The sequence below is a fragment of the Acinonyx jubatus genome, chromosome E2, assembly GCF_027475565.1.
Source record: "Acinonyx jubatus isolate Ajub_Pintada_27869175 chromosome E2, VMU_Ajub_asm_v1.0, whole genome shotgun sequence".
Lineage (NCBI taxonomy): Eukaryota > Metazoa > Chordata > Mammalia > Carnivora > Felidae > Acinonyx > Acinonyx jubatus.
The window spans coordinates 46,953,908-46,973,001 of record NC_069396.1 but is presented as its reverse complement, the minus strand read 5'-3'; the positions used below and the strand labels follow the sequence as shown (position 1 = coordinate 46,973,001).

The 19,094-nt window shown below is 54.8% G+C and overlaps 1 protein-coding gene across 8 annotated transcripts in view; it reads left to right on the top strand.

The window, feature by feature from the left end:
• Positions 1–19,094, top strand: part of AKT2 (AKT serine/threonine kinase 2) — a 50,211-nt gene that overhangs the window by 798 nt on the left and 30,319 nt on the right. The window contains exon 1 of one of the 8 annotated variants that reach the window (XM_053210127.1): positions 193–513. The exons of 3 other annotated variants lie outside the window; for them this stretch is intronic. The gene's annotated coding sequence lies outside the window, so the exon portion shown is untranslated. Of the gene's footprint in view, positions 1–192; positions 514–3,206; positions 3,230–15,693; positions 16,348–16,369; positions 16,662–18,684; positions 18,836–19,094 lie in introns of those variants that run through there. 4 more of the 8 variants (XM_053210126.1, XM_027044994.2, XM_027044995.2 and 1 more) reach the window with 4 other exon arrangements.

The window sequence follows — 19,094 nt, the reverse complement described above, 5'->3', positions numbered from 1 at the left end:
CGCGGAGTGTTGAGGAAGGGCTTCTGCCTCCCGAGTTTGGTGGGTGGGGCTTGGGGGTTTACCCTGAGCTAGAATAGGGAGGATCGCTGTTGAACTTCTTGATGACTTTGGGGGGAAATTGTATGGTCACTGGGATTGTTGTTTGGTCACTGGGACTGTTGTCTACCGCAGAACCTTTTCATATTATTAAGCTTTATTTTAAGGTGTGTGGGGTAGCCCTGGAGCAAATCCTTTGATTCTGTGGGCAGGAGATGACTTGGAAGCCACTGTCTGAAGGTTCCTGAGCTTTCTGCTCCGTATTAGGGAGGGGAGGAGGTACTGAGCTTAGATTTGAGGAGCCATGTCCCCTGGGTCTGCTTGTTAAGCCTTAGGAGGAAGGAGTGTTTAGAAGAACACCTTTTCTGACAAGGCAAGGTGGCTGGGGACATCTTGATCCTTGGGATTCTGAAGACCCGCATCCTCTCATTTGGTGGCTGCTTGGGCTCAGCAAGAGGCCTCTGCTAGAGTAATCAGGTGGGTCCTCTGTGGTCTGCCTTTCAACCTTGTTCACTTTTCTCCTCACAGAGAAGCACTGGGAGTTCAGTCCTGGCCAGACCTTGTGGTGGGGGGGGGGGGGGGCAGATGAGCCAGGTGCCCATGAGGCCAATACAGATCATGGTGGGCTCCTCCATCCTGGCCATGAGGCTGTTTGTGTCCCCCCTAGGGTAGCTGTACAGCCTTCTGTCGTGTGCCATGTTTACACTCCCCACCAGGCGATAACAGTTGGCTTCACCATTAGGCGGCCGTGAGGCTGAGTGCTGTTTTCCCAGCTGTTCCTCTCTGCATAGGCCAAGGGGATTTGGGCGGGGGGACCCTGGCCCAGCCCGACCCTTCAGATTTCTCTGAAGGACTTCGGGTAGCCAAATCCGCCACAGATCTAGTTTCTCACTGTGGTCACTGGGTGGGTGCTTGGAGCCACTGCCCCTGCTCCCTAGGCCAACTTGTGACCTTGGCTTTCCTGGTAACCTTTGCCCTGGGTCTGGAGTTCCCGGGAGGGCTGGCTGTAGTCCCTGATTGACCTGGCTAACGTGGGCCGGTGATACGGTCAAAGGGGGCAGATGGTTGCTTCTGGTCTACATCATTGGCTTCCAAGCTGACTGGCTTCTGTGGTTGTGGTTCCTAGAGAATGGCCCTGGAGTCTCTTCGAGACCGTGGTGGCTCTGTAGAATTTTTCTCCACCTGGGGTTTGTTTCTCTGGCCTCCTGCCAACTTTTAGAGGGTTTGCTGGATGGGGTTGACAGCAGCAATAAAAACAATAATCATGAGATTGATGGCTGATGTTTATTGAGTGGATTCTGTGTGCCACACACTATTCAGAATGCTTCACATGGATTAGCGTGCTGAACACTCACATCCTAGAGCCACACGTACTGTTGTCACGATCTCTGTTTTAGAAGGGGAAACAACAGACAGGCAAATCCTTTCCAGAGCCAGTGAATTGACATCCACTGTTATGTCAGGCATGCGGCAACCCTTTTAGACCCATGACCTCATTTAAATCTCAAAACACACCTATGGGGTAAGTATGATAATGCCTGTTTTTTAGAGTCCTAAGAGCTAGGTAGGCGTGTGATGCCCATTTTACAGATACGGAAACTGAGACACTGAAGCGAAATGATTTTCCTGCTGTGTCACAGCCAGAAGTAGTAGAACCGTGACGGGAACCCGTGGGCCTGGTTGGCCTCAGTGAACCTCTTGTTGACAACATAACTAGAGCAGTGGGTTAGTTGCCCCCGGGGGTGATATGGTGTCTCTCTCCATTTTGAGGGATGAGACACTGGGGCTCAGAGGAAGACTCGCTTTGCCCTCTGTCAGACCCTAGGCGGCAGGCTGGGCTTTGAACTCAGGTCAGCTTGCCCCTGGTGTCATGCGTTCTTTGTTCACCAGGTGCCAACCTGGAGTGGGTCTCTGTCACCTCCAAGGCCCTCCCCTGGACCCTGCCAGCTGCACCCTTGGGCCTGCCCTTCCGTTTAGCCTGGGAGCCCAGGACTCTGCGGGCAGCCAGTCCAGCGGTTCTGGACTTGCTGGTGAAACTTGGTCCCCCCACTCAGAGTTGAGCCAGGGCGTCTTTGAAGCTGGTGCATAGTGTGTGCTGGGGGCCAGGAGAGAACAGCAGGGGAGACATGCAGGGGATGACCTAGCTACCAGGGGCCCTGGTGTTAGATGTCCCTGCACAAGATGGTGTGGTGGGCCTGTGTGCAGGTTCTGGTGCCTTCACATTCTGGCTGTGTGACCTTGGGCCACAGTGTTCACCCCTTGTGCAGTGGGCTCTGAACGGCCCCCACTGAGGCTGCTGTGTGGATTTCATGAGTCAAGCCACGAGAAGCTTCTAGAATGGTGCGTGGCACTGCGCAGCTGCTCAGTCGGCAGTCCTGAGGGCATCCTCAGGGTGTCCTTCCCCCCACCCTACCCTCAGCCCTCTCAGGCGTCCTGGTGTCCAGCTCCCCAGCCTGGCCCAGCCAGAATCCAGGAATCCGTGTCCTGGTTTCTAACCCCTGTAAAGAGCTGCACTGAAGTGATTATCTGAGCATGGGGTTCCAACCCGGCCCTACCACTCCCTGGCTGTGTGACCTTGAGCAGGTTCCTCAACCTTTCTGAGCTTTCATTGTCTGTGTCTTGGGATGAGAATTCCCCTTGGTAGGTTGTTGTGAAGGGTAAATGGGTTGATTTGTGGAAAGCATTTATAGCCCTGCTGGCCTAACAGTCTCCAGCAAACGTTTCCTGTTCTCACTATTTCAGAAGAGTGCCTGACACACGATGAGCCCTCAGATTATTTTAGCAATTGTAATTCTTCATTATTTCTGCTAGGATTCTGAAGGCCCTTCCCCGGTTACAGATCCTTGTCAGGGAACACCGGGAGGAGGGCCTGGCTGAAATTAGCATCTCCATTTTCCCAAGGAGGAAACAGGTTTTGGAGGGTTGGGGCGGGGGTGGGGACGTATAATCAAATAAAGAGTGGCGAATGCAGTACCCAGGCTGCCTCCTCCTCCCACACAGTTGCTGCCCAGAGCTCCTCCGAGGTCAGACTCTACCTAGCTCCTTTTCAGACGGCAGGCTCTTTCTAACCCTCCTTCCTGTATGTGCTTTTATTGAATCTCCGCCACAGCCCACCAGGAGTAGCAGGAAGGGCCTTGACCCAGGTGAGAACAGCCCTTTTGAAGGCTGAGGCAGAAGGTTGGGTGTGAGCAGGGTGAGTAGCAGAAGTGCTGGAGGGAGTCACCTGTGCAGAGCCATGTCGGGGGGGGGGGGGGGGGGGGGGGGAGAAGTGTGCATTTGATCCCTAAGGCATTGCAGAGCTGAAGCTTTTTGGTGATCCGCTGTCATTTATCGAGCACCTGCTGTGTGCAGGTGCCAGGGTCATGGTGGTACACTCAACAGAGGCGCCACCTCCATGGAGCTGAGGGAGACAAGCCCTAAACCTGGTGAAGAAATGACAGGTTAAAGGGAGGTGCCGGGCAATGGGTTAAAATGAGGTGTGACTGGGAGCTTCCTTAGTTGAGCTGTCAGGAAGGCCTCGGAGCTGATCCCAGCTGATCCCAGATCGACCAGGTGAGTGAGGAGAAGGAACAGCCTTGGGGCATGGTGGGGGGGGAACCACAGTGCTAGAGTTGAAAGCTTGTCAGGTCAGGGACCTGTGGCAAAGAGGCCTCAGTGAGGGGGCGGGTGTGGGAGGGGAGGCCAGGGGCTGCGAGCGGGCAGGGGTCAGAGCCTTGCAGACTGCTCTGAGGAGCAGCGTGGTCAGATTTAGAGGGTGCCTTTTGCCATAAGAGGTTCTCACTCAGGCTTTTGCCTGGGGTGGGGGGTGGATTTTAGAGCCGGTCTGGGAGTTTCACATGCCTCCCACTTCCCCCTTGAGTAGAATCACTGCCTTAGAAACAGCCAAGGGTGATGGTCGCCTCCCTCCTCTGTGGTTTTCACACCGCATTCCCCAGGGCCCATGGCTGTTCCGTTTAGGGACAGATGGGGGGAGGCTTGGTGAGGTGATTTGTGCCTACCCCTCCCCAATGCAAACAGCTGGGCTTAATATCAAATAACTGTGCAGAACAACGGTGATACCTGATGAAAGCTCGACTGATTCTACCTTCCACTCGGCTTGTATGCCAGAGGGCTTGCCACATTCCTGGTGTGGCTCTAGAACTTGGAAGACCGGACCTTAGGGGCCTACCTTCTAGTGGCGACAGGTGCCCGGCAAACAAATCTGTGGCGGAATATCAGTTTGTGATAAGTGTTATGAAGGCAAACTGAATAGGGATCAGGGGAAAGAGAGTGTGGGGATATTACTGTGTTTTAGCTGGGGTGATCAGGGAGGGCCTCCTGGAGGAGGTGACATGTAGGTAGGGATTAGAGTGCTGTAAAAGGAGCATGGGAAGACTTGAGTGAAGATCCCTGAGATTGAGGAGGAATCGGCTCTGATTCCCACCTCGCAGAAGCCTGGAGAACCTCGGTAACCTGTGCCGGGTCTGGCAGTGTTGGGGACGGGCTCTGAATTTGGGCAGTGTGGCTCCAGAGTCTTCCCAAACCAGCAAGGCGCTTGGTAATTGTGGGTGAAAGTGGCTTCTAATCCTGCACCTGAGCCTCATACTTAGTGCAGTAAGAGGGGCCAGCCTGTCTCTGAACTGTCTTCCTGGAAGGAGTGGAGACCCTCAGAGCAAACCTTCTGGGGTCTTTCTCCTGGGGAGAAAGCCTTTGGGGTGGGAAGGGATGGAAAGGAATGTCTTTTGCAGTTGATCTCCAGGCCTCTGGAGGACTAGGGACACCCCTCCCTGGGCCTCTCTTCAGCTTCCCAAGAGCTCTCAGTGGAAGGCTCTCAACCACCAGGCCTCTGGGCTGCACGGTGGGGTGGTTCCGTGGCAGGCTCTTCTGGACAACCAGCCAAGCAGCAAGAGGCCCAGCTAGGGGAGACAGCCCTGGGAGCAGGACCAGGAGGGAGGGAGCGAGGGAGCAGGGGGGGGTGGGAGGGGCAGGGGTGGGGGGTGGGAGCTTGGGCCTGGCCCCCCTTGGGGGCAGGACCCACCGCCAACTCAGCACCCGCAGCAGAGCCTGGCTGCACTGGGTGCGTGAAGCAGGGGACAGCAAGGCGCTCCGGGGTTGGCTAAGGGAAGACCTACATGTAGAGGTCCGTGCAGGAAGTTCCTCGAGCCCAGCCGTTCTGCCCAGGAAGCTCGTCCGCAGATGTTGTTTCTAAGGGTGAGGCCAGAAATCCAAGCCTGCCTTGGTTTGCCACCTCGTGAGCCCTTTCCGAAGGGACTGGGGCAGCTGCCGCTCTGTCGCCTCTCTCCCTAGCCCTCCCTGGCCTGATTTCAAGGTCTTCATCATAAGGTGGGTTGTTGCGTCGTGGTCCGGGCCGACCTGGGTTTGCACCCTGCTCCTGGCCTCTCCCTTGGTTGCTGTGGAACTCTGGTGTCCTTGTGTCAACTCTTTGAGGTGCATTTTGCTCAGTGGAAATGGGAACATCCCCTCCAAGCGGGGCTGTAGGGTGGATTCAGGGATCTCATTTGTCAGAAAGTGCTTGACGTGGGGCCTCCTGGGACGGTGCTCCAGTGGATCCGTGCTGCCGCTGGAGATGATCAGCCGGGGTCAGGTTGGGCATCTGAGGGCAGCCAAGGGGCTCTGGATGCAACCAGCCTGGGCTTGTTGATGGAGCGGTGGGAGGAGGTGGCAGGCCGATTAGCTGAGTGAGGTTCCTGCCGGGGAGGGCTAGGGAGGAATATTCATCACACCCGTCACCAAGGCCCCCTGGCCCCCCTCAAGCCAGACATGACGCTGAGCAGCCTGCGCATGCGTTGAGCTCCGGCACAGCAGCCTATGAGTGGGTAAGAGTCACTGTCATTGGTAGTTAGGAAACTGAGGCACAGAAAGCTACATAGAATGCCGTGTTGCTGAGAGCTAGCAGGGTGGCCTTTTTGTGCTGGGCCCTGCTCTGGGGCCTAAGGCCTGAAGCGCCTGCTCTCACCTGTCCTCACCATGACCTGGGAGCTCAGTGTAACTTTCCTCCCATTTTATAGGTGAGCAAATGAAGGCCCGTGCAGGTTATTAGATTTCCCCAAAGTCACAGTGTTAGTTGGTAACAGACACGAAATTTGAACCCAGCTCTATCTGGGGTTAAGTTTGCTTCTTTAAGACTGACTCTTCTGCCTCTGATCAATGCCATGGCCACTGTTTCTGAGGTCATTAGTTGTGGTGGTGGTGTTTTTAAAAATACTTTATTTTGGGGGGCGCCTGGGTGGCTTAGTTGGTTAAGCATCCAACTTCGGCTCAGCTCATGATCTCGCAGTTCGTGGGTTCGAGCCCCGCATCAGGCTCTGTGCTGACAGCTCAGAGCCTGGAGCCTGCTTCGGATTCTGTGTCTCCTCTCTCTGTTCCTCCCCTGCTCACCTTCTGTCTCTCTCTCTCAAAAATGAATAAAGATTTAAAAAAAATTAAAATATTTTTTATTAAAATATTTTTTATTAAAATTTTTAAATGTCTTTTTTTTTTGAGAGATAGGGCGTGAGCCGGGGAGAGAGAGAGAGGGAGACACGGAATCTGAAGCAGGCTCCAGCTCCGCATTGTCAGTACAGAGCCTGATATAGGGCTTGAACCCACAAGTCTTGAGATCGTGACCTGATCCAAAGTCAGACTTTTATTTTATTTTATTTTATTTTATTTTATTTTATTTTATATTTTATTTTTTTAAATATTTTTATTTATTTTTGAGACAGAGAGAACAGAGCATGAGCAGGGGAGGGGCAGAGAGAGAGGGAGACACGGAATCTGAAGCAGGCTCTAGGCTCTGAGCTGTCAGCACAGAGTCCAACGTGGGGCTCAAACTTACGGACTGTGAGATCATGGCCTGAGCTGAAGTCAGACGCTTAACCGACTGAGCCACCCAGGTGCCCCCAAAGTCAGACATTTAAATGATGAGCCACCCAGTCGCCCCTAAAGATTTTATTTTTAAGTGATCTTTACACTCAATGTGGGACTGGAACCCACAACCCTGAGATCAAGAGTCGTACGCTCCACTGACTGAGCCAGCCAGACACCTCTCATTACTGTTGTTCCAAATGATCTTTTTTGTTTTCTTTTCTCCTAGACAGAGCCAGCACTAAGTAGGCCTCAGTTGTTCTGGAAATGACTGGATTAGCTCTGTTCGATCCCTGCTTTGGAGATGGGGTACAGCTGCCTCTCTCCACCCCCTACTGCCCAGAGAGCCCCGGCCTTGGCCAGCCTCTTCCTTTCCCTGAGCCGAGGGTGGGGGTGAAGGTTGGGAGGTACTCCCCTACCCCTGCCTTGGGGTCTGATTCCTGAAAGGCCTCTGGAGCCAGCCCGTGGCTAGTTTTGATCATTTGTGTATCCCATTCTTTCACCAGATAATTTATTGTGTATCCCATTCTTTCACCAGATAATTTATCCCATTCTTTCACCAGATAATTTCACCAGATACTATGTGCCATGTATAGTTTTAGATGCCAGGGAGTGCCATCCAGTCTGCTGGAGGAGGCAGAGAAGTAGCGTTTGTTGTACAAGTGCTTGGTGCCGCTGAGGAAGGGAACAGAGATCTGGCTGGACTTGGTGGGAGGGGAACTTGGGGAAGGCTCCCAAGGTGAGGCATTCAGGCCTTGACATGAAAACCCAAAGGAACGGGCCAGGCAGGGGTGCAGCATAGGTAAAGGTCCTGAGGTGGGATATGCCTCAGTGTGGTGACGCTTGAATACTTGCCACTGGAGCTGGGAGAGTGGGGTGGCGGGAGAGGAGGGTGGCAGGGCTCAGCTCTGGCAGGCAAGTCTGTGCTTCTCAGACTGGTGTCCAAAGACCTGGAGGGGGTGAGGGGTAGTGGCGGGTGTTAAGCATGTGTTTTTGGGGTAGTGTCTGCGACTTGTCTACTTTTTTTAGCTGTTTTCAACAAGTTAATATGGGCATGTCGTGAATCATCTGGATGATTCCCTTTAACCAACTAGTGACAGTATTAACATAGCTGCTCTTCCATAGCTCTGATGAACTAAGGCTCAGGCTGGCCCTTGACTTTGGAGTTGGCCTTTGTGTCATTACCACCTCTCTTCCAAAGTGCTGGCTCCATCCCCAGCTGTGTTTGAAGCAGGTATCGTTGGGTCCCCATGATGACCCTGGATTGCCGCCCCCCCCCCCGCCAGAAAAAAAGGCATCTTTTGAGATAACATAAGCACATGCTCAGGTTCGTAGTAACGTCCTGTTTTAGAGATGAGGACCCTGAAGTTCAGAGAAGCGACCTGTGTGGCCTGGAGGTAGTAGTCAGGATTTGACTTGACCAGCCCTCTGGGGGTGGATTTGGGCCTCTGAGCCCTGTCTCAGCTCTCTGGGCTGAGTAGGTCCGGGCTGGCAGTGATGGAGCCACATGGGAGCTTCTCTTCGGCAGGCTGGGGTCATCCAGCCCCTTGGGCCCCTTCAGCCTCCCACTGCTTCATCAGAGAGGTCCCTGACAGCTATACCTCCAGGAGGCCAGCCACTAGCCGTGTGTGGCTGGTTACGTTTTAGTGAATTAAGTGTAAACACAAGGAAAAATTCAGTTTTTTAGTTGCACTAGCCGCTATAGCTACATTTCCATTATTACAGAAAGTTTTGTTGGCTAGATCAGCCATCTCCTGCACTCACCCACTGTGTGATCTTGGGCATGTGACGTATTCTCCCGGGGTCTCAGTGTCCTCTTCTGAAGAATGGGGATAGTAATAGCATCTGCCTCCCAGGGTTGCTAGGAGAATTGATAGGAATCCAGACCCGGCACGTTGTGAGCACTCGGTAAATGTCAGCCATGGGTCGGACTGCCTGTTTGCTCCTAGGTGCCCTAGGGATGAGGCGGGGACTCACGCCACCAGACCCTGCCTCAAAGCTGCTGGCCAGGGAAACAGGCAGATGATGATACGGAGCAAAGCCTATGAGTCCGGAACCCCTCAGCCAGACCGGAGGGGGGCCCGGTGTACTTGTGCGCGCCTGCGTTTGTGTACAAGGGTGGGGGGGGCAGCGCCCGGGTTGCAGGGCGTTGGGAATGTGGGAGGGGATGTGGGAGGTGGGAGGAGACTCGGCCTCTTGAGTGTGGGCAGAGGGAGGTGGAAGAGGCACAGGGCTGGGACGGACGTGATCCAGTTTCCTCGCCTGCGTCCTGGCTGCCCAGCATTGGGTACTCAGTCCTTCTGTCCTCAGTTTCCTCTTTGGTAAAATGTGGGTCCTTGTGGTCCCCAAGTGAGCCAGAAGGTGAGGGTGTCGGGCCAGTGCATAGGGCTTCTTCCGGGGACAGCTGGAGAAGGCGGCTGTGATACAACCCCCGCCTCAGTGGGGCCAGGAGCTCCGCATCCCGCCTCACCTCCAGCCAGACAGTTCCCCATCTGTCCCTAAGAAACAGCCACAGCCCTTACGGTGAACTCCCAGGCCCTGCCCAGCCAGGCACCCCGGCTTCCGCAGTCACACGTGCCCCGTTCCCCTCCACCCTCCTGACTGGCTCTCGTGCAGGCCACCCCTGGCCTTGGTGCCACCCTCCTTCGGCCTGGAGTGCTCTTCCCCTCTCCCCTGGGCCCGTGGCTACCTCATCTCTTAGGTTTCTGCTCCCATTTCACCATCTCAGGGCGCCGTTTTCTGACCACCCTGGATAAAACTGGAAACCCTTACCCCTTCCCACAGACCTAGTCCTCGGTGTGCTGCTTTTATCCTTGACATTTGTCAACTTCTGTTACAGCATGTAATTTGCCTATTCATTTAGCTTCATTTTGAGGCCTGACCACCCTCCCCCCCCCCAAACTCCCCCAGGGCAGGGAGTTCTGTTTTGGTCACTGCTGCCTCCTGGTGACTAGAGCACTGCTGACACGGCTTAAGTGCCAGGTTTGTGGAATGAATGAATTCAGGACTTTTTTGTTTTGCCTTTATTTGACACAGTTCTGGCCCCAAAAGCTAGGATTGTGTTTGCTACCGCTACCCTTAGTTAATGAAAGCTCTAGGCCCGGCCTGTGGTGGGGACACAGTGGGGACCAGGACACTCCCATCCCTGCTTTGTGGAGCTCCCAGTCCAATGAGGGAGGCACCATTACCCAGATAATTGTACAGGTGACTGAGCACATTAGACGTAAGTGCTGTGAGGGGACAGGTAAGGCTAAGGTCTGAGGATCTGTGACTCATTGTGGGGCAAGGACAGACGGGGGAGGCTTCCCTGAGGAAATGAGGATTTAGCAGGTAAAGATGGGTGAGCAGTGCCAGGTAGGGGACTAGTATGTGCAAAGGCCTTGGGGTGAGAGAGCAAGCAAGGAGTGTTCAAGGGACCAGGAGAAGGGGAAAGTGTGGGGGGGGGTGGTGCTGCTGATCGATGAGGCAGGAGAATAGGCAGGGGCCACTTCAGGTGGGCCCTTGTCTCCATAAAAGCCTTGGGTGTGATCCCCAAGCGGGGGAGGGACAGGGTCAGAGCTCTGGTTGGAGGGTCTCTCACAGCTGCAGCCTGGTGCAGTCGGTGTGTTTGGAGCCCTTGACCAGGCTGACTTCGATATCTGCCATGATTTCTGTGGGTGCTGCAAGGCCCTAGGTGGCGGGGTGAGGGGGAAGGTGTGGGGCGGGGGTGGCGAGGAAGAGAAGGAAATCTGCTCTGTGCTTATTCTTGTCCCGGTATCTTCTGCAGCCCGCCTACTCTTCAGTCTGCTTCCAGTCCTACCTGCTCCAAGCAGACAGATGGGGCAGCTGGGGGGAGTGTGTGGTGTTTAAGAGAAAAAACGTATCTTTAATGCTGCCTTTGTACCAAGGAGGTAGAGTAGGTAAAAATTCACGTAGTACAGAGATGTGCGACGTGGAAAGTGAGGGTCCCTGTGTCTCCACCCACCAGAGGAAATAATAACACCTGATAGGTGTTGAGTGTTTGCCACATTGGCAAAGTTCAAAGGACTTTATGTGGATTAACTCATTTATGCCTCACAGCAGCCTTGGAGTGTGTACTGTTCTTAGCTCTAATTTACGGATGGGGAAACTAAGGCAAGGAAAGGGGAAGTGATTTGCCCAAGGTCACACAGCAAGTGGCAGAGCTGAAGTTGAGGCGCATTTGGTCCCGGAGGCAACTTTGACTCCCGCCCCTATGCGTGCAATGTTTTGTTTAAACACGTACCTCCTCCTGGCCTCCAGCCTAAGGTACTCTTCCCTGGAACATCCACTGTCGATGATGGGGTGACGGCTTTTCTGAAGACGATGCTGTAGAAGACAGTTACACTTGGACGGTGACAAGGACGACTGGCTCAAGAATGTCAGTGTGTGAGAAAGAATCAGAATTAGGCCGTGTGCTGTGTACTTGTTGGTGTTGCAGAAAAGGGATGAGGGGGCAGGGCGCCTGGGTAGCTCGGTCAGTTAAGCATTCGACTTCGGGTCAGGTCATGATCTCACAGTTCGTGAGTTCGAGCCCCGCGTCGGGCTCTGTGCTGACAGCTCAGAACCTGGAGCCTGCTTCGGGTTCGGTGTCTCCCTCTCTCTGTACCCCTACCTCACTTGTGCTCTGTCTCTCTCAAAAATAAACATTGGGGGGAAAAAAGATTATAAAAGTGCCTGGGAGGGTCGAATTCACAGGTACCGAGCGCTTAGGTCGCCTGGCGTGTGCTGTGTGCTGAGTGCGACACAGGCGCTCATTCACTCTTTGGTGTGGTCACATCAGCCGCTACTACAGAGCCAGACCCCTGTGCAGGCATTTAGGTTGCTTCCGGGCTCTCACTGTTTCAGCAGCTACACCTTCAGTCGGGGGTGGGGGGGGTGACTTTGCCCCCAGGGAACATTTGGTAGTGGGGGAGGACATTTTTGATAGTCACAACTCAGGGGAGGGTGTGCCGTGGGCTTTAGCAAGTAGAGACCAGGAATGCTGCTAAACCTCCCTTGTGCACAGCGGCCCCCGTGACAAGAATTCTCGGGCCCCAAATAACACTCCTGCTGAGATTGAGAAACCCCGCTTTAGGACGACCTCTGTACGTTTTCCGAACCTCCTAAGCATTTTTTGCAGGAGAATTTCCGACAGGGACATTTTCCACTTCGTTAGTTTTGTTGAAGTGCCCTCCCAAAACGCGGAACCGGTTCACAGAGCTGCGGATGGCACATGAGGGAGTTGTTTCCCTCCGCTCGCCCCGTGAGCCTTTCCTTCCAGATTCCCATAAGCAGGTGCTGCCTGTTGAAAGACAGGTTCCTGTTGTCTTTGGATTATAATTTTTTTTAATGTTTGTTTATTCTTGAGAGGGAGAGTGCAAGTGGGGGAGGGGCAAAGAGAGAGGAAGACAGGATCCTAAGGCTCCGAGCTGTCAACACAGAGCCTGATGCGGGGCTCGAACTCATGAGCCCAAGTTTGATGGTTAGCCGACTGAGCCACCCCGGCGCCCCTGTTATCTTTGAATTTAATCTCCTAAGCGAGTCTTCCTCCAGGAGCTGTAGGGAAGGCAGACTAGAGGGCAGGCGACAGGCTCCTGGGGCTTGCAGCACTGGGAAGGAGCCCCACCTTGCTGTCTCCAGCGCCAGGAGATGCAGAGCCTCGGCTCCCCTCCTGCCTCCTTGTGCCATCTGTGCTGTCTGGCATAGAAACCAGGTCAGGGAGAGGGGGCCAGAGAAAAAAGAACTTGATAAATGGCAAGGAAAGGAATCTAACTTACTCTGAGCCTGTTCTGGGCACAGGGCTTCACTCTACACATTCATTCCACAAATACTTACAAAGCACCCACTGTATACCCGGCACCCTGCAAGGCTTAGAGGATCCAGCAGGCCCAAGACAGGCAAGAGCCCCTGCCCTTACCATGCTGACATCATAGTGGGGGGAGGTCGACAATAAGGTATAATAACTAAGTAAATACATATGGTCACGCCAGCAATAAAGTGCTTATAGAGAAAAATAAAAGGTAAGGGGAGGTAGGGTGGGTGCTCCCTTTTGTCTAGGAGGCTTCTCAAAGAAAGTGACCTGAGCAGAAGCTGAAGAAAGTGGGGTGGGGCCCTGCAGATACCAGGGAGCAGAGCATCCCAACTGAGGGGCAACAGGTGCAAGGGCCCTGAGGTAAGGGTGTCCTGGTGTGCTGGGGGAGCCACAGGAGTAGGCATCGTCGAAATGGAGTGTGTTTAGAGAAGTAAAGGGAGGACCGTGCAGACCTCATAGGGTTCAGAGGCTCCTGTAAGGCCTCTGACTTTTGCTCTGTGTAAGATGGGGACACGGAGCGTTTGAGCACAGGAGGGATGGGCTCTGACTCAGGTGGTCACAGGATCCCAGACTATAGATGTGAGGACAGAAGCACGAGAGCTCAGCGAGGCTTTACAACAGCCCTACCCCCTCGCCAAGCAGCCCTACTCTTATAAATGAGGAGACAGGTTTGGAAGGACCCTTCCCGGGACCTGGTCCCTTCCCAAGGCTGCCACTAGGGCCTCTCCTCAATGGCCCTGCATCGTCTTGTAAGTTGCCTCTCATGGATCTGACTCCAGCACTGTGAGATGAAGCTTCTGAAGAAGCTACTACAGTTTGGAAACCACTGAGCAATAAATAACACCTGTGAATCAAATAGATGGGAATAAAAATGTCTTAAATAAGTTTTTTTAATGGTTTTGTTAAGTTTATTTATTTCGAGAGAGAGAGAGGGGGGGACACAGGGAGGGGCAGTGAGAGAGGGAGAGAGAGAGCCAAGCAGGCTCTGAACCGTCAGTGGAGAGCCAGATGCGGGGCTTGAACTCACGAACCGTGAGATCAGGACCTGAGCCAAAACCAGGAGTGGTCACCTAGCCAACTGAGCCACCCAGGTGCCTCTTTTTTTTTTTTTTTTTTTTTAACGTTTATTTATTCTTGACAGAGAGAGATAGAGCATGGGCAGGGGAGGGGCAGAGAGAGAGGGAGACACAGAATCCGAAGCAGGCTCCAGGCTCTGAGCTGTCAGCACAGAGCCCGACGCGGGGCTCGAACTCACAGACCGTGAGGTCATGACCTGAGCCGAAGTTGGACGCTCAACCTACTGAGCCACCCAGGCACCCCAGGTGACTCTGTCTTAAAGAAGTCTTAAAATAAATTATCATAGAGCGTTTGAGACATAACGATAGAGTAAGTCAGTGACACTCCTGTAGTCAGCGGCTATTTAAACAAACAAAAGCTTGCCAGAGTGGTCCGAGCCTCCTTGGGGACCCCCGTTCAGTCGCCTTCCCCGTCACTGTTCAGAACAGATCACTGCGAGCAGCGGTTTTCATTGCCATTCATCTTGCTTCTGTGCAGAGCTGAAGGTACCCTGCCCCCAAGCCAGCCTGCTCCCCAGGCTGTGGGGCTGGGGGTGTGCTGTCTGCTCCCTCTGGGGGGTATGTCCCATCTCCAGTGGGATCATTGTAGACATGGGAGCACTACAGTCACAGAGGGTGTCACTTGCCTGTGGCCACACAGCTGGGAAGCCAGCAGAGCCTGGGGTTGAAATTCCGATCCTCTGGACCCCTGATTGCTCCTTCTTCCTCAACTGGTGACGTGGTGTTCTTGAGGGGGAAATCCAGGCAGAGCATCCTTGGGGTGGGCGAGCCCTGGACGCCAGGAGCCCCGATGTCAGCTCTCTGCATTCTCTGGACTCTCTAACCCAGCTTCTTTTTTTAAGCGCTGTGTGTGTGTGTGTGTGTGTGTGTGTGTGTGTGTGTGTGTGTATTTTTGAGAGAGAGACAGAGAGAGCGCGCTCAAGCATGGGGTGGGGGGTGGGAAGAGGGAGGAGACAGGATCTGAAGCAGGACTGTTCTGACAGCAGAGAGCCTGATGCAGGGCTTGAACTCACTGTGAGATTATGACCCGAGCCAAAGTTGGATGCTTAAACAACCAGCTGAGCCACCCAGGCGCCCCCCCCCCCCACCCAGCTTCTTTTTTTTATAGTTTTTGTTGTTGTTGTTGTTGTTATAAAATACAGAAAAATACATTAAGCCCATTTTGTATGGTACAGTATAACAAATGGATGCAGAGCAGAGGCCTGCGTAACCACAAGAGAGTATGGTCAGCTCCCAGAAATCCCCCCTCCATTGCTCCCAAAGCTACCTGCTCTCCTGACTTTTGCAGATTTGTTTCCTTGACATTCTGCACTTTTTTTTTTTTAATGCTTATTTATTTTGAGAAGGGGGGAGTGAGTGGGGAGGGGCAGAGAGAGAGAGGGAGAGAGAGAATCCCAAGCAGAGCCCAGTGCGGGGCCTGAACTCACACAAACAGTGAGATCATGGCCTGAGCTGAAGTCAAGAGTCAGGCACTCAACCGACTGAGGCACCCAAGTGCCCCATCTGCATAGTTTTATAAGTGAGAAGTGCACCACTAAACAAGTGGTGTGACGTTGTCTGTTCTGAACTTGGTGTGAATGGTCTCACACTTGATGTGTTGCTTTGTGTCCGGTTTCTTTTATTTCACTGTGACCTGCTTACACTTTGTCCCTGTTGTATGTGTCTGTACTAAGTGGAGGAACATTCTGCTGTATGAATTTACCACTGCTTGTCCATTCTCCTGTGGGTAGGCATCTGGTCTGTTTGCAGGTGGGGGGGGGGTACTGTGAGTGTTGCTGTTGTATGTGCCCTTTGATAAATACACACACTCCTTTCTGTTGAGGGTTTGTGGGTTAGGGATTGCTGGGTCATGGGGTAGGCATATACTGAGTTTTAATTTCTACTGCCAGTTTTCCATGGTGGTTGAACCATTTTATACTTACGCTGGGAGGTATTCCTTTGTATCCTTACCAACTCTTGGCATTGTCAGTCTTTAAAATTTCAGCCATCGTAGCAGGCGATTTTAATTCACATTTCCCCCTAACTAATGAGACGGTGTGCGTTCCTTGGTTGTGTGAGTGTCCTCTCTTGTGAAGTGCCCTTGCTCTTTTCGCCTTGCCTCCCAGGCGGCTCACCTTGAGCCTACAAGCTGCAGATCTGGTCCAGGCCCGCAGCGGACTCAGGCCTGGACACTCAAGGAAGCAGCTAGTGGAGATGGGGCCATACAGGCACTCCCTGCCGTGGGGTGTGTGGCCTGCGGGCTGGTGGCCAGGGCAGTCCCCTGCGTGCTGACACCTGGCTTCCAGAGGCTGTCCTCTGTCCTCCCGCCTGGGCGTCCTCCATCGGCAGCTCCCCAGGGAGCAGGCCATCCTCTTGGCTTCGGTGCCTGGTGTTTCATCACCTCTAGACTGCGTCACAGACACCTCAGCCGAGGCGCCACCCTCAGTGGGAGGACGGGGCAGGATCCAGGCAGGACGTAGGGGATCTTCCAGTTCCTCCCCCTGCCCTTGCTCAAGCTGCTGCGGGCTTCTTAGTTGCTGAAATGAGAATGTAAAACGTGGCCCCGGTGTGCCGAGCAGCGGCCAGGGCTTCCACCACTCCTCAGCTGGGAGACCCAAGGTAAACGGCTGACACTCTGAGCTTCTGCCCTCCCCCAGGCACGGTCACGGCCCCCCTGCTGGGGTGGTTGGGAGCATTCAGGAGAGACTCCGTGAGGGCACCGGCACCCTGCTTGTTCAAGGCCGCCCAGCTGGCAGTGGCTCTCGGACTCTGTAACCCTGACCACTCTTGGCCACACCTGGCTGCCTTTGCTTTTCCCTGATCACGGTGGCTACGTGTTGTCTGTTCACTGGGGGCCAGGCAGGAGGCTGAGCCTCTGCGCACAGCAGGTGCTTCAGTGTGGCCGACCGCCCGAGACGTGCAGAATCACGGAGGTAAAGTCGCGGGGCTGGGGGCGGGGCAGGGCGGAGATTGGACACTAGGCCCCCCATCCTGTCTTTCTGTGCCCTCCCTTCCTTTGGACTTGGGTTCTCCGTCCCGGTTCTTTGGAACTTCCGAACTGAGCTGGTCCCAGGGAAAGCGCAGTGTCGGCCCCTGCATCAGGGAAGGAATTCTCTAACTTGCCACCACCACCTCACCGGCCCCCAGCATTCTCCCCGCCCCCCTCTCCTGGCTCCTGACCCTGTAGCCACACCGGCCCCTTGGCAGTTCTTCACGCTCTACAAGTACTTCCTGCCTCCAGGGCTTTGCATTTGCTCTTCCCCTGCCTGAAATTCTTTTCCCTTCATGTCAGCATGGCTCACTCCCTCCTCATGAGGCCCCCACACCACACGGCTAACGTAGCACCCCGTATTCCCCGCCATCCTTTCCTCTGCTTTACTTTTCTCAGCGCCTCGCCACCGGCTGATAGTGTTCTGCGTGTGCCTGTGTGTTACCTGTCTGCCCCACCAGAACGTGAGCTCCGTGAAGTCGGGCTGTGTTTTACTGATGATTCATCTCTGGTACCCGGGGCAGTGTCTGGAGCTTAGGACATGCTCGGAGAAGATTGGTGGTGTGAATAGACTCTGGAGATGTTTCCGTGGCCGGGAAGCCTTTGGGGAGACTTTGGTTCATTTATTGTGTTCTCGGCAGATATCCAGATGCTGTGCTGGTCCGCAAAATTAGCACTTTATAGGTGTTGGGAGAATTGGCCGAGGAGGTGCACAGAGAGCCCCAAGGCAGCCTCTTGAGGTCAGGAAGGTTTCCTGGAGGAGGGAAAACCCACAGAAGGTGCAGGGGATGGAGGCCAGAGGGAAGGGTCTGAGGGACCGAAGGCTGGTAGAGGGAGGTGGGGAGGAGGGGCTGGAGAGGTGGGTAGCGCTGGGTGTAAATAGTCATTGTTATGGTCGTTAGGTTTTATTGAGAGCTTTCTAGGTGACATTAGACTCATGATGGGAAGGATTTTGTTCTCTGAGCACGCTGGGGAACCCTGGAAGGGTTTTTAACCTGGAGGGCTGGGGCTGCATGTAGATGGAGTATATGGGTTGAGAGCCAGAGGCTCAGGGCCCAGGGAGAAGGCCAGGGCAGTTGGGAGGGGTGTGGTGGAAGCGGGTGGATGGACAGTGGGGACGACTGGGCCGAGCGGGGGCGGGAGGCAGCTGGAGTGAAGGTCAGCAGAGGCCGGGTCCTGAAGGGCCTTGAATCCCAAGTGAGGGAGCTTGGCTCTTTCCCGAGGCCAGCGGGAAGCCACGGAGGGGTTTCGAGTGGGGGAAGGACAGGGTCAGGTTGGGGGGGTCTAGCTGCTGAATGGGGGGCAGATGAAAGGGAGCAGTAACGGAGCAGGGATCTAGGGAGGGGTTGGGGGGGGGGGACTTGAGGGAGAGGGCAGCACTGGACGTGAGCCAGTGAGCCAGGCCACCAGGAGGGCGGGAGGCGGGGCGGGGCAGATTCAGAGACCGGTCACCCTGGAGGTGGAAGCCCGGGCTGGTGGGATGTTCAGAGTGGAGGGTCTGCAATCCTGAGTGTTCCGTCCGTGGGGTGTGAGCCACTCGGTGCTGGTCATGCCTGCTGTGGGAGGGAGCCCCCGTTGCTTGCTCCTGGCCCTGCCTTTGCAGCTCGGAGTCCAGAACGTGATTTCTCACCCCGCTGTTTACTTCCCTGTCACTGTCCATCTTGTCTTTCCTTTCGCTTCCTCCCACTTACCTCCCTACCCGGCCCGGGCCCGGGCAGTCTGCCACCGTCACATGCCAGGCAGTAGTGTGTCCGGCCCACCAGCTCCCCTGGGGCATGAGAGAAAGCTGATGCCCATGGTGTCCCTAGAGCCAGCTGCCACTTCTCCGGGGGCCGCTGTGGCTCCTGACCTGCTGTCCGCAAATAACCCCAGGCCGGGAAAGGCGAAAGGCGCCTTGGGCTCCGTGGCCCCTGTCCAGGCCTGTGGCTCCAGGTAGGGGCCCAGCGGGCGGCTGCCTCCTGCCCTTCTCCCTTCCACCCTGGGAACCTGAGACGAAGCCGGAGGCCTCGGCGTCTGTCAGTCTGTCGGCTGCTGGTCCCTGAGGACGGAAGTGCAGGTCTTGGGGAAGGGCCCACGGCCTCGGTTGAGCCCTCAGACTGACTCCTAAGCCCCAGACAAGTGCGTATGCGTAGGTTGTCGTCTCCTTCAAGATCCTGAACGTTAGAGACTTGTCTTCCCTCGGTCATCTGGTTGGGGGCAAAGAGGGACCGAGGCTGAGAGAGTGACTTGGGGTGGCTTGGTGCAGGGGGTTTGGGGCACTCGGTTTGCCGAGGGTAGTAGGTTGGAAGGAGGGGAGGGGCGGAGGGAGAGAGAGCGTGCATGTGTGCGTGCGAGTGTATTGGGGGGGGGTGGGGCAGGCAGATGCTGGTGGCTTTGA